The following is a 13,678-nucleotide window of genomic DNA, read 5'->3' as shown; positions in this document are numbered from 1 at the left end:
ATTTCATACACAGATTTATATGCAAAAATGTTTCTTATAGCATAATGATACAAATAAAAATGAAAGTAGCCAAAATGCAGATGAGCAGATGCTTAAATGTGTTATGGTGCTTTCATGTGCTGTTGTATCACACAATCACTACAATTAAATTTATAAAGGATTTTTATAACATCGTAAATGGATAAAGCATATATATGTATTTCAACTCTAGCAAAAATATTGTTTAAAAATAACTAGAAGCAATTACTTTATTATGCATGGTTACAAAAATCACATTCTTTGTGTGATGACACTTTAGTCGTCAAAGAAAAATTATACTAGCTCAGTAGAATTACTTGGGTTTTTTGTTGTTGTTGTTGTTCACAGTTCCCCTAAACTTTACCTTGTTAGTTTTGTGATAAGAAATAAGTTAGTAACAGCTCAATTAGTTATTTTTTGAAAACATTTGCATTTTCAAAGAATGTATAATACACAAGAAAAATATACGCCCCTCTAAAGAAGGGAATTTCAGGCTCCTGGAAAATAAATGAAGGGACATTGTACCAAAACCACTCTTTAACCCAACCTTTTAAAGATTGAGCGAACTTAATTACAGAAAACACAAACAAAACATCTTATGTATTTTATATATCTTATGTATACATAAATAAGATAGGGGTGATATGAAAATTAGAACATTGAATCTCCTGTCTGTCTGCCTCTTCTATTTTGAGAAAACATTTATAAATGTTGTTTTTATTGGTCTATACTGTTTTTTTATTCTTCCTGTTTGTATTAATGGAGCACAGAAAGTAAGAGCTAAAGATCATGGAATAATTGATCCTAAAATCTGTTGAATAGACATAGAACTGTCGATGATTTTATTGATTAAAAATCAAATGTGAAACTGGGGGATTCACTTTTGTAGGGTAAAGTCTTATGGAAAGTGAAAACATTAAATGCTTACTAAGCAAACAATTAATTCATAATTTGCTCCTGGAGAAAATCACTTAATAACTGCTATATATGAACTATGCAGCCAAAATGTGGGTCAATGATGATGGTCAAACATCAAGCCACCTCTTTTTTGTGATGTTTACACTCTTTTGAGAGAGATAAACCTTTATTTATTTACTTTTTAAATCTTTACTTAAACATTAAACACGTATGTGCACCTGAGTGGAGGAGGGGCAAAGAAAAGGGGAGACAACCCCAAGCAGGCTCTGTGCTGTCAGCATGAAGCCAATGTTGGGGCTTGATTTCTCGAAATGTGAGATTACGACCTGAGTCAAAATCAAGAGGGACCCTCAACCGACTGAGCTATCCAGGTGCCCCAAGAGAGATAAACATTTAAACAACTAGTTATAAACATATCTCAAGCACATTTGAGTGCATAATCCTTAAGAATACATAGAACAACTGACTCATTTTCCTTTTTTTTTTTTTTTTTTTTTTTTAACATTTATTTATTTTTGGGACAGAGAGAGACAGAGCATGAACAGGGGAGGGGCAGAGAGAGAGGGAGACACAGAATCGGAAGCAGGCTCCAGGCTCTGGGCCATTAGCCCAGAGCCTGACGCGGGGCTCGAACTCACTGACCGCAAGATCGTGACCTGAGCCGAAGTCGGACGCTCAACCGACTGAGCCACCCAGGCGCCCCCTCATTTTCCTTTTGAATGAAGAACATTTTCGGTATTTCATTTAGCGCATGACTGCTGGTGACGGTCTTTCCTAGTTTCTGTTTTTTTCTGAAAATATCTGTATTCTGCCTATATTTTTCCTTCTAACGGGTGACTAGAGGCAATGAAAATTCCAAATCACCTGAATTTAACCTTGGGTTGACAAAATTTGGGACTAGTCTTCGGTCCCTATGCGGTCTAAGTTATATCTAATTTATAGTAATCTTAGGGTGAAACACTCAAGGTTGCAAAACAAAATTTGGGTTTTAGCAGGGCCCAGTCTTCTTTTGGTTTCCTCCTTCCCTTATATCTTGACCAAAACACAAAACAAAAACAAAAACAAAACAAAAACTCCTCTTTTTTTAACTCCATGATGCTGTCAAGCCAAAGCTTCTAACTTTGTCCAATTTTTCCAGGTATTTTCAGGGGAGTATTTGATTCAAATTAGGTGGTTTACTAATATAGATTAAGTCATAAAAATTTTTCAAACTTAATAGAAAATGAAATTCCTAAGTCTATCCAGGAGATATACCAAATAACCCTGTTTCTCCAGATGTTGCACATGTAATGAGGTGCTCTTTCAATATAATCTGCAGCTATCAACATAGCAGATACAGTAGCCAACACAAAATAATGCTTTGATGAGGCCATAATTTTGAGATCTATTTATTCCTGGTTAATAGAATTTCCAGAAAAAAATTAAGACGAGGTAATTAGTGGCTTTCTCCACAGGATAAACGATAACATTCTGCCTTTCTTTATAATCCCTTCTCCTTTTTTCATTCATTGAAGTGAATCTGAAATTTTCATTAAGTTGACTCATATTTATTACTGCACTTCTCTAACTGATTTTTTTTGGGGGGGTCACTTCTATTTTATAGATTAGTAACACTACCAACATTTTCTTCTCCAGACCTCAGGATTGTAGAACTCTTGATTCAGTTACTCAAGTGCTAATATTCCAGCCCTCTGAAGTAAGGCAATAATTTTATTATCTTGGTTTGAAAAAACTTTTCTAACTATGACTTAAAATGAAGAAACCATAAAATAAAATATTGGAACATTTGACTACCCAACAAATAAAACATTCTTGGCTACAGGCAGTGCCATTTATAAATATATAAGGAACATTTAAAACTTGAGGAAAAATATTTGCCAATTATATGAAAGAACAAAAGATGTCTCAACCTTATGAATTAAGCATTACTAAAAAAGAAAAAAAAGAAAATATACAGCAATCTATAGTACAAACAGAAACAAAATAATTCTAAAACAAAACTAAATATAATGTTTCATAATTAAAATAAGATTTCTCAAAAGAAACAGTAATATTGGATGGATTTAGAAACAACTGAATAGCACTTAATTAATTAAAGGTTAATGTTTTCATTGAAAGCAGTCAATCTAAAGGGCAGCTGGAAAATCTATCAGAACAGAAACTAAATGACTTTAGGCCAATATTGAGTGGTTTAACATAAGTTAAATTTATATCTCAGTTAGGGGCGCCTGGGTGGCGCAGTCGGTTAAGCGGCCGACTTCAGCCAGGTCACGATCTCGCGGTCCGTGAGTTCGAGCCCCGCGTCGGGCTCTGTGCTGACAGCTCGGAGCCTGGAGCCTGTTTCCAATTCTGTGTCTCCCTCTCTCTGCCCCTCCCCCGTTCATGCTCTGTCTCTCTCTGTCCCAAAAATAAATAAAAAACGTTGAAAAAAAAAAAAAAATTTAAAAAAAAAAAAAAATTTATATCTCAGTTAGACAAAGAGAAAGTATGGTTTAGAAATTTATGTAAGGAAATAATAGAAAATAAATAAGGAAATTTGACAATTTCCCAAATTTGGTGAAAAATATCAAGCTCCATAAACTCCAGGCAGTATTTCCCATCAGAAACAATGAAAACAAGTAGAAAATACAATGACATATTTAAAGTGTTGAGAAACAAGTCTATTCTGAATTCTATATCCTGTGAAATTACCCTTAAAAGTAAGAACAAAATGAGAGTATTTTTGACCAAATGAAATCTGAGGATATTTATATCTGTCTGAACTACACTACAAGAAATGCTGAAGGAAGTTCTTCAGTTCTTCAAGATGAGAAGAAATGACAACACATCAGAACATCACCTTATTACTCTATTCTCTTATGAGTGTACAGTTAACTTTTTCAGAAGCTACCTTAGATGTGATATTGTAACAGACTAAATGTGGAAGCAGGTATCATAATCCAGCAATCTTCTCCAAAAGACACTAAGGAGATTTTTAAAAAATGTAAAATGGGTGTTTTTCTCACCAGCTTTTTTTGAAAATAGTTATTTCATTAAAATGTTTTTACTTGTGTTAACTTGTAATTAATTTATCTTTACTATTTTAGTGATTTAGTAAATATTTAAAATCTATCCATTTTTTAAATGTTTACTTATTTGAGAGAGAGAGAGAGAGAGAGAGAGAGAGAGACAGATGGAGAGAGAGGGAGGGAGAGAGCAAGTGAGGGAGGGTCAGAGAGAGAGAGAGGGAGAGACAGAATCTGAAGCAGGCTCAAGGCTCTGAGCTGTCAGCACAGAGCCGGATGTGGGGCTTGAATCCATGAACCACAAGATCATGATCTGAGCCAAAGTTGGATGCTTAACTGACTGAGCCACCCGGGCACCCTAAAATTTATCCATTTTTTAAAAAATCTAAAAAATATAAGGAATGTTGACTCAGACTACCATTTAATTAAAAATGATGACATATTAATTACTTCAAAAGACAACTCCATTAAAATATAGATCTTGTGGGGGCACCTGGATGGCTCATTCGGTTATGTGTCTGACTCATGATTTGGCTCAGGTCATGATCCCAAAGTTGTGGGATCTAGTTCTGCATTGGGCTCCATGTTGAGTGTGGAGCCTGCTTAAGATTCTCTCTCTCTCTCTCTCTCTCTCTCTCTCTCTGCCCCTCTCCCTTGCTCATGCACTCTCTCTCTTTCTAAGATAAAATTTTAAAAAAGACATTTAAAACATATATTGTATTTTGTGGCATATTCACAGAATTACACATAAAATAATAAGACAGAAGGAAGGCAAATAAGTTATCCTGCTTTGTCACATTTTACATTAAGCAGTACAATATTTATTCTAAATAGTGTAATAAACTGAGGAAATATAATAATAGAAATAGATACAGGAAAGAAACAATAGAGGAAATAAAATCAAGCTTGGTAAACCCCAAGTATTAAACAAAATAACAATTAAACCAAGATAAACCTGGAAAGAAGAGCAAAGGAAGAAAAGGAGGTAGGAACATATAAAATATATCAATTACATTAAATGTAAATGGTCTAGTGTCAACAAGAGATATATATTTAATATAAAGAGACAACTAGATTGAAAATATAGAGGGGGAAAGATAGGCATAGTAATATTAAGCATAAAAGAGCTTTTGTGATTTTATTACTATCAGATAAAACTGATTTTATCACAAGTACTACCAGAGATAAAGAGGAATAAAGATCATAAAGACAAAAGGATAAGAGACTTCAAGAAGTCATTGTTCTAAACATGTGTATACATAACAGTTTCTAATGTAGCATCTAATAAAACTAAAGGAAAAATAAGACTAACCCACATTTATAGTTGGGATTTTTTGACACCCTACACTTCTTAACTGATTAAAAAAGTAGACACAAATTCAGTTGGGGTATAAACAAGCCATATCAGCCAGTGTGTCACCTAATTGATATTTATGGAACACTATGTGAAAAAAACTGCAGAATAACCATTTCGCTAAATACATAAAAAAGTCACCATTTAGACTCAATAACTCTAAACAAGTATGAAACAGAGTATATCTTACAGAGTATGCTCTCTGAATATATTCAATTAAATTGGAAATTAATAATATCAAGATAGCTAGTAAAGCCAGAAAATTTTTAGAAATTATAGGACACGGTTTTCAAGAATTCATAGAATAAAGAGGGAATCTCAGGAAAAACTTAATTCATTTTGAACTGAATGATAGTTAAATCACAACAAATAAAAAATGTATGAGACAATGACAAAGGATTAGCTATTAAAATATTTCTATTTTAAATGGTTGCTTAGAAAAGATTGCTTAGAATCAGTGATCCATGTTTCTTTCTTTCTTTTTTAAATTCTTTTAATGTTTATTTATCTTTGGGAGAGAGAGAGAGAGAGAGAGAGAGAGAGAGAGAGAGAGAGCATGAGCAGGGGAGATGCAGAAACAGAGGGAGACACAATGCTAAGTAGGCTCCAGGCTCTGAGCTGTCAGCACAGTGCCTGACGCAGGGCTCGAACTCACAAGCAGTAAGATTATGACCTGAGCTGAAGTACGAAGCTCAACCTACTGAGCCACCCAGGTGCCCATGTTTCTTTCTTAAGATACTAAAAACAGAGAAGCAAACATACACAAAGTAAAATAAAAATAACATGGAAATCAATGGAACACAGATATACAAAGAAAACCAATCAGCAATGTTGTAACTCTCCCCCTTGGAAAGATTTTAAAATTTGATATATCACTAAATCACCTATTGAAGGATAAAATAGAAACAGTAAATCAGCAATATATGGATTAAAATGTGTGATATTATGACAATTCTAATAGATTATAAAGATAGCAAAATATGAATAAATGTATACTAACATTTTGAAAAACTAGATTAAAGGTACAAATTCATTGAGAAATACAATTCATCAGACATGAAAGGAGATAGAAAATTTAAATAGCACTATATCTGTTTAAATAAATGATGTAACAAATACTTTCTACATGAACAAATAACAAATAAAACCTCCAGACTCCTAGGATTTCTAACGACTAAAGCCATTCAAATTAGTAAGTAAATATAGCAATGCCATTGGATAAACGTTTAAACAAAAATTAATGTAAGGGAGAGATAATATGAATATAGTACACACTTCCAGAAAATAGAGTGGGAGGGAATAACTCTTAAATCATTTTATAAAATGTGTATAACCCTAATACCAAAATCTTACAAGAACATTATATGAAAACATAATACAAAATATTAAGCCTCTAGAATTTAGATTCAGAAGTTCTTAACAGAACGTTAGTAAATATATTTCAGCAATATATAAACAAGTTGATACAGCATTTCCAAATTGTATTTATTTACACCAGCAGTTCAGATTGTTTAGCAATTGAAAATCAATCTGTGTAATTCATCACTATAGCAGAAGGAATAAAGCCATACACCTTATAAACTTGGAAAAAGGATGCTGCCAAATTTAACGCACATTCATGCTAACAACTCCAAGCAAATTAAGAATAGAAGGGAATTTACTAAGTATGATAAAGGACGTTTACTAAAGAACTACAGTTAACATTACATTTAATGGAGAAGTATTGAATGCATCCCCACTAACAATGGGAAATAAAATAAAGATATGTGCCTCACCACTCCTGTTTAATATTTTGCTGCAGAAAAATGACAATGCAATAAAGAGAGAGATTGCAAATAAACCAATAAAACTATTTGCAGAAGGCATGATTATATATGAAGAAAATTATAAGAAAACAAAATTTTTTTTCAAAAGAAACAAAATCCTAGCAGTAAGTGTATTTAACAAGAAATCACATAGATACATAAAAATCAATTATTTTTTTTATATGTTAACAAATGATTGGCAGATAAAGATGAAAATATATATGAACAATTAAAAATACATAGAAATTAATTTTTTACAAAAGATGCAAAACTTGTGCAAAATAAAGCACAGATTATTACTAAGAGAAACAAATGACCAAATAAATTACAAAATATTCTTATTTGGACATTTAGACTTTACCACAAGATCATGAAGATACGTTTTATTTTATTTGTGTAAGATCTAACTCTTATTTTTTTTTCCTATTTAGAGCTACAATAAAACTTATGTTGATATTTGTTTATAGTATGATCAAGTTATTTTTAAAAATGCCTATAACCAACTGACACAGCAACATTTATGGTAAAAATGTCTTTTATTTGCTGTTGCACAAGGTTACTTTATTAATAAATCAGTTGTTCATACAAGCATGAATCTTTTTTTTTTTACTCTATTTGTTCCATTGGTTTAACTGTCTTTCTTTGTTTCTATGTCACATTGCATTATTCTCTCTACACACATTGATAATAACTACTGATTACTTGGTGGTGCAATCTTCCATATTTGGTTTTCTTCAGAACTTTGCTTGTTCTTAGTCCTTTTTATTTTCATTAAATTTTAAAATCAGATTGTTTAGTTTTGACCAAAAAAATACCCATTTGAGTAATTATTTGTATTGTCTTGAAACTAGATATCAGTTACATGTAACTAACATCCTTATAATAATGACTTTTTCAAAATATTAACATGATATATAATTCCATTATTTTGGCTTTCTATAATTTATAGTCAGCATTTAATTTTCTGAGTAGAGGTCTGTCACATTTTCTTACTTTATTCTAAGTTAGTTGATATATTTATACCCATTTTTCTAAATAGTCATTGTGTAGACATGGATAATTTTTGTATATCATCTTTATCAGGTGCTATTGCTATATTTGTTTACTAAAATAAATCGCTTAATAGATTTTTAAATCTTCTATCTATTTTTGGCTTATTTTGGTATGGTCACCAGTAACACCCTGAATAAAAGCAAGAATGATGAATATTCTCTTCTGAGTTTTGAGTTTGGGAGGAAAGTATATACTATTTCATTATTAAGCAAAAAACCATTTTTGCTTAGATAAAATATGATTCCATTCTTTCCTAGTATTCTAAGATATTTGTTATAAATAGGTATTCAGTTTTATCAAATTATCTTTCTACACCTATTGGCATATTCAATTGAATATATTCTATTTTGAGTTAATGTGCTAAAATTATATAAATTGATTTTTAAGGTTTGCACCAATCTTAAATTGCTAAAATCAATGCAAAATGAATATGTTGTGTTATGTTGTTTATTAATTTTATCTTTCATTGGCTATAATTTGGTAATGTTTGGTTTAGTTTTTTTTTCTTTTTATTTATGACAAGAGAGATATTATCTTGTGATATTATTTTCTGGCAATTCCCTAGCCATCTCTTCTAATCAACACTCTATAGGACGTTCCCCTGAGGAGGTGAGATGGATGAAACTGAACAGCTGTGAGATGGGGCACAGTGGATGCGGGGGAAAAAGCAGGGAGTAGATATTCCACTATGTACCTTTTATGTTTTCAGAATCATTTGAAGACCATTTGAAGACTTTCTCCGAAAGTTAAAAAATGAGAAACTTTGCAACACTAATTAAAAAAAAGGGACATCATCATAGGACCTATATAACAGTATGTGATCCAATTGTCTGCAAGTTTTAATGAGATTTTGGTATTATTTTTATTTTTTTTAATTTTTTTAATGTTTACTTTTGAGACAGAGAGAGATAGAGCATGAGTGGGGAAGAGGCAGAGAGAGGGAGACACAGAATCCGAAGCAGGCTCCAGGCTCTGAGCTGTTAGCACAGAGCCTGATGTGATGCTCGAACCCGTCAACTGCGAGATCATGACCTGAGCCGAAGTCAGATGCTCAACCGACTGGGCCACCCAGGCTCCCCAAGGTGTTATTTTTAAATTCTGGAATAGTTTTCAGAGGGAGAGAGAGAGTATCTCAAGCGGACTCCATGCTCAGCATGGAGCCTGATGTAGGGCTCAATCCCATGACCCTAGGATGGTGACCTGAGCCAATATCAAGAGTTGGATGTTCAACCAACTGAGCAACCAGTTTTTTTTTTTTTTCTTAATTGCTATAGAATTTCAGAGTACAAGAGAAAAAAAGTTATACAGATGGATGTTGGTGATGGTTGAACAACAATGTGAGTGTACATCAATAACATTGAACTGTATACACTTAAAAATGGTTAAGATGGTAAATTGTATGTATATTTTAATGCGGTAAAAATAAGCAAATAAATTTACATTAAAGGAGCATATTCTTGATTTTAAAAACCAAAAATTTCTTTCATGAAAATACACTAAACAAATTGAATTTTTGATGTTTGCAGTTCTGAGAAGGTAAACTGTTTCTGCTACCATTAGCAATCTTCTAACAAGTCCGATATTCAGACGGAGTGCCCACAGTGTGTATGCAAATGACTTATTTGCATACTTTAAAAGATACTTCTACATGAAAAGGGATAATTGCAAATCTAAGTACTCATTGGCATGTGAAACTATGTCATTTGCATATACAGTTTAAATATCTGTTTTTGAAAATCCAGATGCTAATGTGCAATTATTTGTTGCTTTGTTGACATGTGTTTTTCAAGTTTTCTTTTGTACTTTAACAGACTTTTTTGTTTTCAGACTATGGTATAATTCTCTAGCATTTTTGCTGACTTATGCTATTTTTTATTCTATCAACCATGCTTTTAATCCCATCTACATACATTGTGCTATAAGCATTAGTGCATGAATCAACACATTTGAGTGAATAGTGATTCACTTAAATCAAATCCTGTTAATGAGTCTGTACCTGGCCTTCCCTCTTAAAATTCATGTTTCCCCCAACCCCCTGAAAAAAATTTTGCATAGTAATTAGGGCAATCTTCCATATAGATGAAACTGATTTAATTAATTTATCCTCTTTCCTCTGCAATGTTCTTTTGGAATACTCTTCCTTCTGCTAATCCTCTCAAAGAGAAAATATAACATAACCTCTCCACAGCTCCACTTATCCACCTCTCTTTGATTCCAAAGCAAGACATTTTTCATGATTCTCTGATAAATACCAGATTTCTCTTGCTCTCTCCAAAGCCACTATTTTCCATCTTAATTTTATTTACTTATTCAACAAATATTTTTCTGAGCATCTACTCTGTGACAGTTGTCTAGGTGCTTACAACGCATCTGTGAACAAAACAAAGAGTCCTGCTATCTTCTAGTAGAGAAGACAGACAGTGAAGAATGATTATCATAAATAAATTGTGTAGGATATTAGAAGGCATTGAGTGCTAGGAAAAAGAAAAATGAACCAGGTTGAGTGGGATTAAAAAACGAGCATGGAAAAAGAGAGATATAATTTTAAAGGAATGGACAAGGAAAGTCAAAGTTTGAAGACATTTCAGCAAATTTGGGGGAAGTTAGGCAAGAGGATATACGAAGGAAGTCATTCTAAGAGACAGAAAAATCAACACTGGGGAGAATGACTAGTGTGGTTGAGGAACAGCAAAAGACCAGTATGACAGATGGAGAATGAAGGAGGGGAAGAGTTGCAGGGTATGAGTTCAGAGAGGTAAGCTCTTGCCTTCTCTCTTTTGTTTGCTTTGGTGTCAGAATTCTTTGAAAGAGTTTCATCATGCTCACTAAGCTTTATTCTTTTTCCTCTCATTTTCACCTAAAACTATTCCAGTCAGGCTTTCTCCTCAACTATTCCACGGAAACCACTCTTGTCAAGTTAAGCAATAACCTCCACGTTGAGAAAGCCAAATGTGGGTTCTAATTCAGTTTTCATCTCACATGAGTTATCAGTCCTATTTGGCAACTGCTCACAGTTTCCTCTTTGAATCTCTTTTCTCACTTGGCTGGTTTCCTCCAACCTCACTGGTCTCTCCTCAGTTACCTTCACTGCAGTATCTATTTAGAATGGAATCTTGGTGAGAAACAGATCAGGGGGTCTGGGGGTGGGAATTGTCTAGGAAGGGCACATGGGAATCTTTTGGGTGTGAGGGAAATGTTTTTTATCTTGCTTATGGTAATGTTTTCAGGCTTATATATTTGTAATAAATCATCATAACATACACCTGAAAGGGAGCATTTCACTGCATTGACATTCTACATCCATAAAAGGAATTTTTAATTTTTTTAAAATGTTTATTCATTTTTGAAAGACAGAGAGAGAGAGCACAAGCAGGGGTGGGGCAGAGTGGGGGTGGGTACACAGAATCTGAAGCAGGCTTCAGGCTCTGAGCTGTCAGCACAGAGCCCGATGCGGGGCTCTAACCCACAAACTGTGAGATCATGACCTGAGCTGAAGTTGGACGCTTAAGCGACTGAGCCACCCAGGCGCCCCCATAAAGGGAATTTTTAAAAAACACTCAAGAATTATTATAAAGCCATGGGAAGAAATCCACATTTATATAGCATAATCAACTTATGATAAATGTACCTGCAAAACAGTAGAGAAAAAATATTATTATATAAAGTATATAAATATATACACTATATATATAGGCATTATATAAATTTGGTAATATATATATGATTAATATATCTAGAATAGAGGAAGAAAGCTCACCAATTTACAGATATATGAATAAGTATTCAGCATTATTAGTTTTCAATAAAATAATACAAATTAAAATTTCAATTAGACACACCCAATGGAATGGTTAAATTTGCAACAACATAACAAAATAATACTGGATAATATCAAGTGTTGACCAAGGTATGGAGGACAGGACTTCTCAGACATTATTGGTGGGAATATAAGTACTTCATCTGCTTTAGAAAAAAAAAAAAATTGGCTTTCCATGGTGTTAAAGCAAGGATATTGGTTACTTTGAGGGAATAATGACTGGGTAGTTGAATTAATTTACTTATTACTTTTCATTGATTACATGGATGTGTTCACTTTGTGAAAATTCATCAAGCTGGATAGTCAGAATTTGTGTGGTTCTCTGTAGGTACTATTTTAATACAAAAATATGGTAGAGTCAAGGTTAACTACAGCAACAAAAAAATCACCCTGGTACATATTATTTAACTGTTTTCTAGAAAGAAATAAAGATATATTGGTTCCAGTCTGCAATATAAATGATAATATTATATCACTACACAGGATTCTATCATTTTAAAAATTTAACCAATTATAAAATCAAAAAGTAACATTTTAAACTTGTGATTAATACAGAGGTTGAAAATGATTTTCTATGTTGTTTCCCATTTAGGATTATATGTAACATTTTATTCTCTGATAAATATAAGTGAAAGTTCTATACATAATTTTTTTCCTTTTTTGGTGGCTATAAAATATCAGGTATTTATTTCCTATGAACAGGCCATATTTATTATCCAAGATATCCACGTACATTTATTCATTTCTGATGAAGATAGTTCTTCACTTGCTGTATTTAAATACAAGCAGTTTTTTTTTCCTCAGATAGATACAATTTGTTTCCAATTTCTTCCCTCATTTTGTACACCTCTGCAAGAAAACAATTAAGGGAATGTTTCAAGCATTGTTTGCTGATTTTTCTCTGACATCTTAAATGTGATTAAATGAAAGTCAGGTTTTAACTATAATAACAAAAGTATATGAGACATCTTCGTACTATGGGGGTCTTTTTTAAATAAATATTCACTGTCCTTTCATTTGTGTGATTTTTCATTGTCTTGTTTTTGTTTTTGTTTCTGTTTTTAGTATTAAACATAAAAATAGCAATGGAAATTGAAATGATAAAAATATCGAGACAATGCATTTTGTTTAGAAACGGAATTTTCCACTTAAAAATTTTCTTTAATGTTAATACTTTTGAGAGAGAGAGAGTGCAAGTGGGGAAAGGGCAGAGAGAGAGAGAGAGAGACACAGACTCTGAAGCAGGCTCGAGGCTCCAAGTTGTCAGCACAGAGCCCAAGGGGGTGTTCAAACCCATGAACTGTGAGATCATGACCTGAGCCAAAGTCAGATGCTTAACTGATTGGGTCACCCAGACACCCCAGAATTTTTCATTTTAAATTTTTTAAAATGTTTTTTTTATTTATTTTTGAGACAGAGAGAGACACAGAGCATGAGCAGCGGAGGGGCACAGAGAGAGGGAGAACAGAATCTGAAGCAGGCTCCAGGCTCCAAGCTGCCAGCACAGAGCCCAAGGAGGTGTTCAAACCCACGAACTATGAGATCATGACCTGAGCCGAAGTCAGACATTTAACCGGAGCCACCCAGGCGCCCCAGAATTTTTCATTTTAAATGGGCATTTGTGCTTCCTTGATCTGTAAGAGGCTAGGGGAAAAAAGCAACTATTTTACTGCATCCATTATTTGAGTCAGCATCATCAATTGAAGTG

The sequence above is a fragment of the Neofelis nebulosa genome, chromosome 15, assembly GCF_028018385.1.
Source record: "Neofelis nebulosa isolate mNeoNeb1 chromosome 15, mNeoNeb1.pri, whole genome shotgun sequence".
NCBI classification, from domain to species: domain Eukaryota; kingdom Metazoa; phylum Chordata; class Mammalia; order Carnivora; family Felidae; genus Neofelis; species Neofelis nebulosa.
This window is presented reverse-complemented; position numbering follows the sequence as displayed.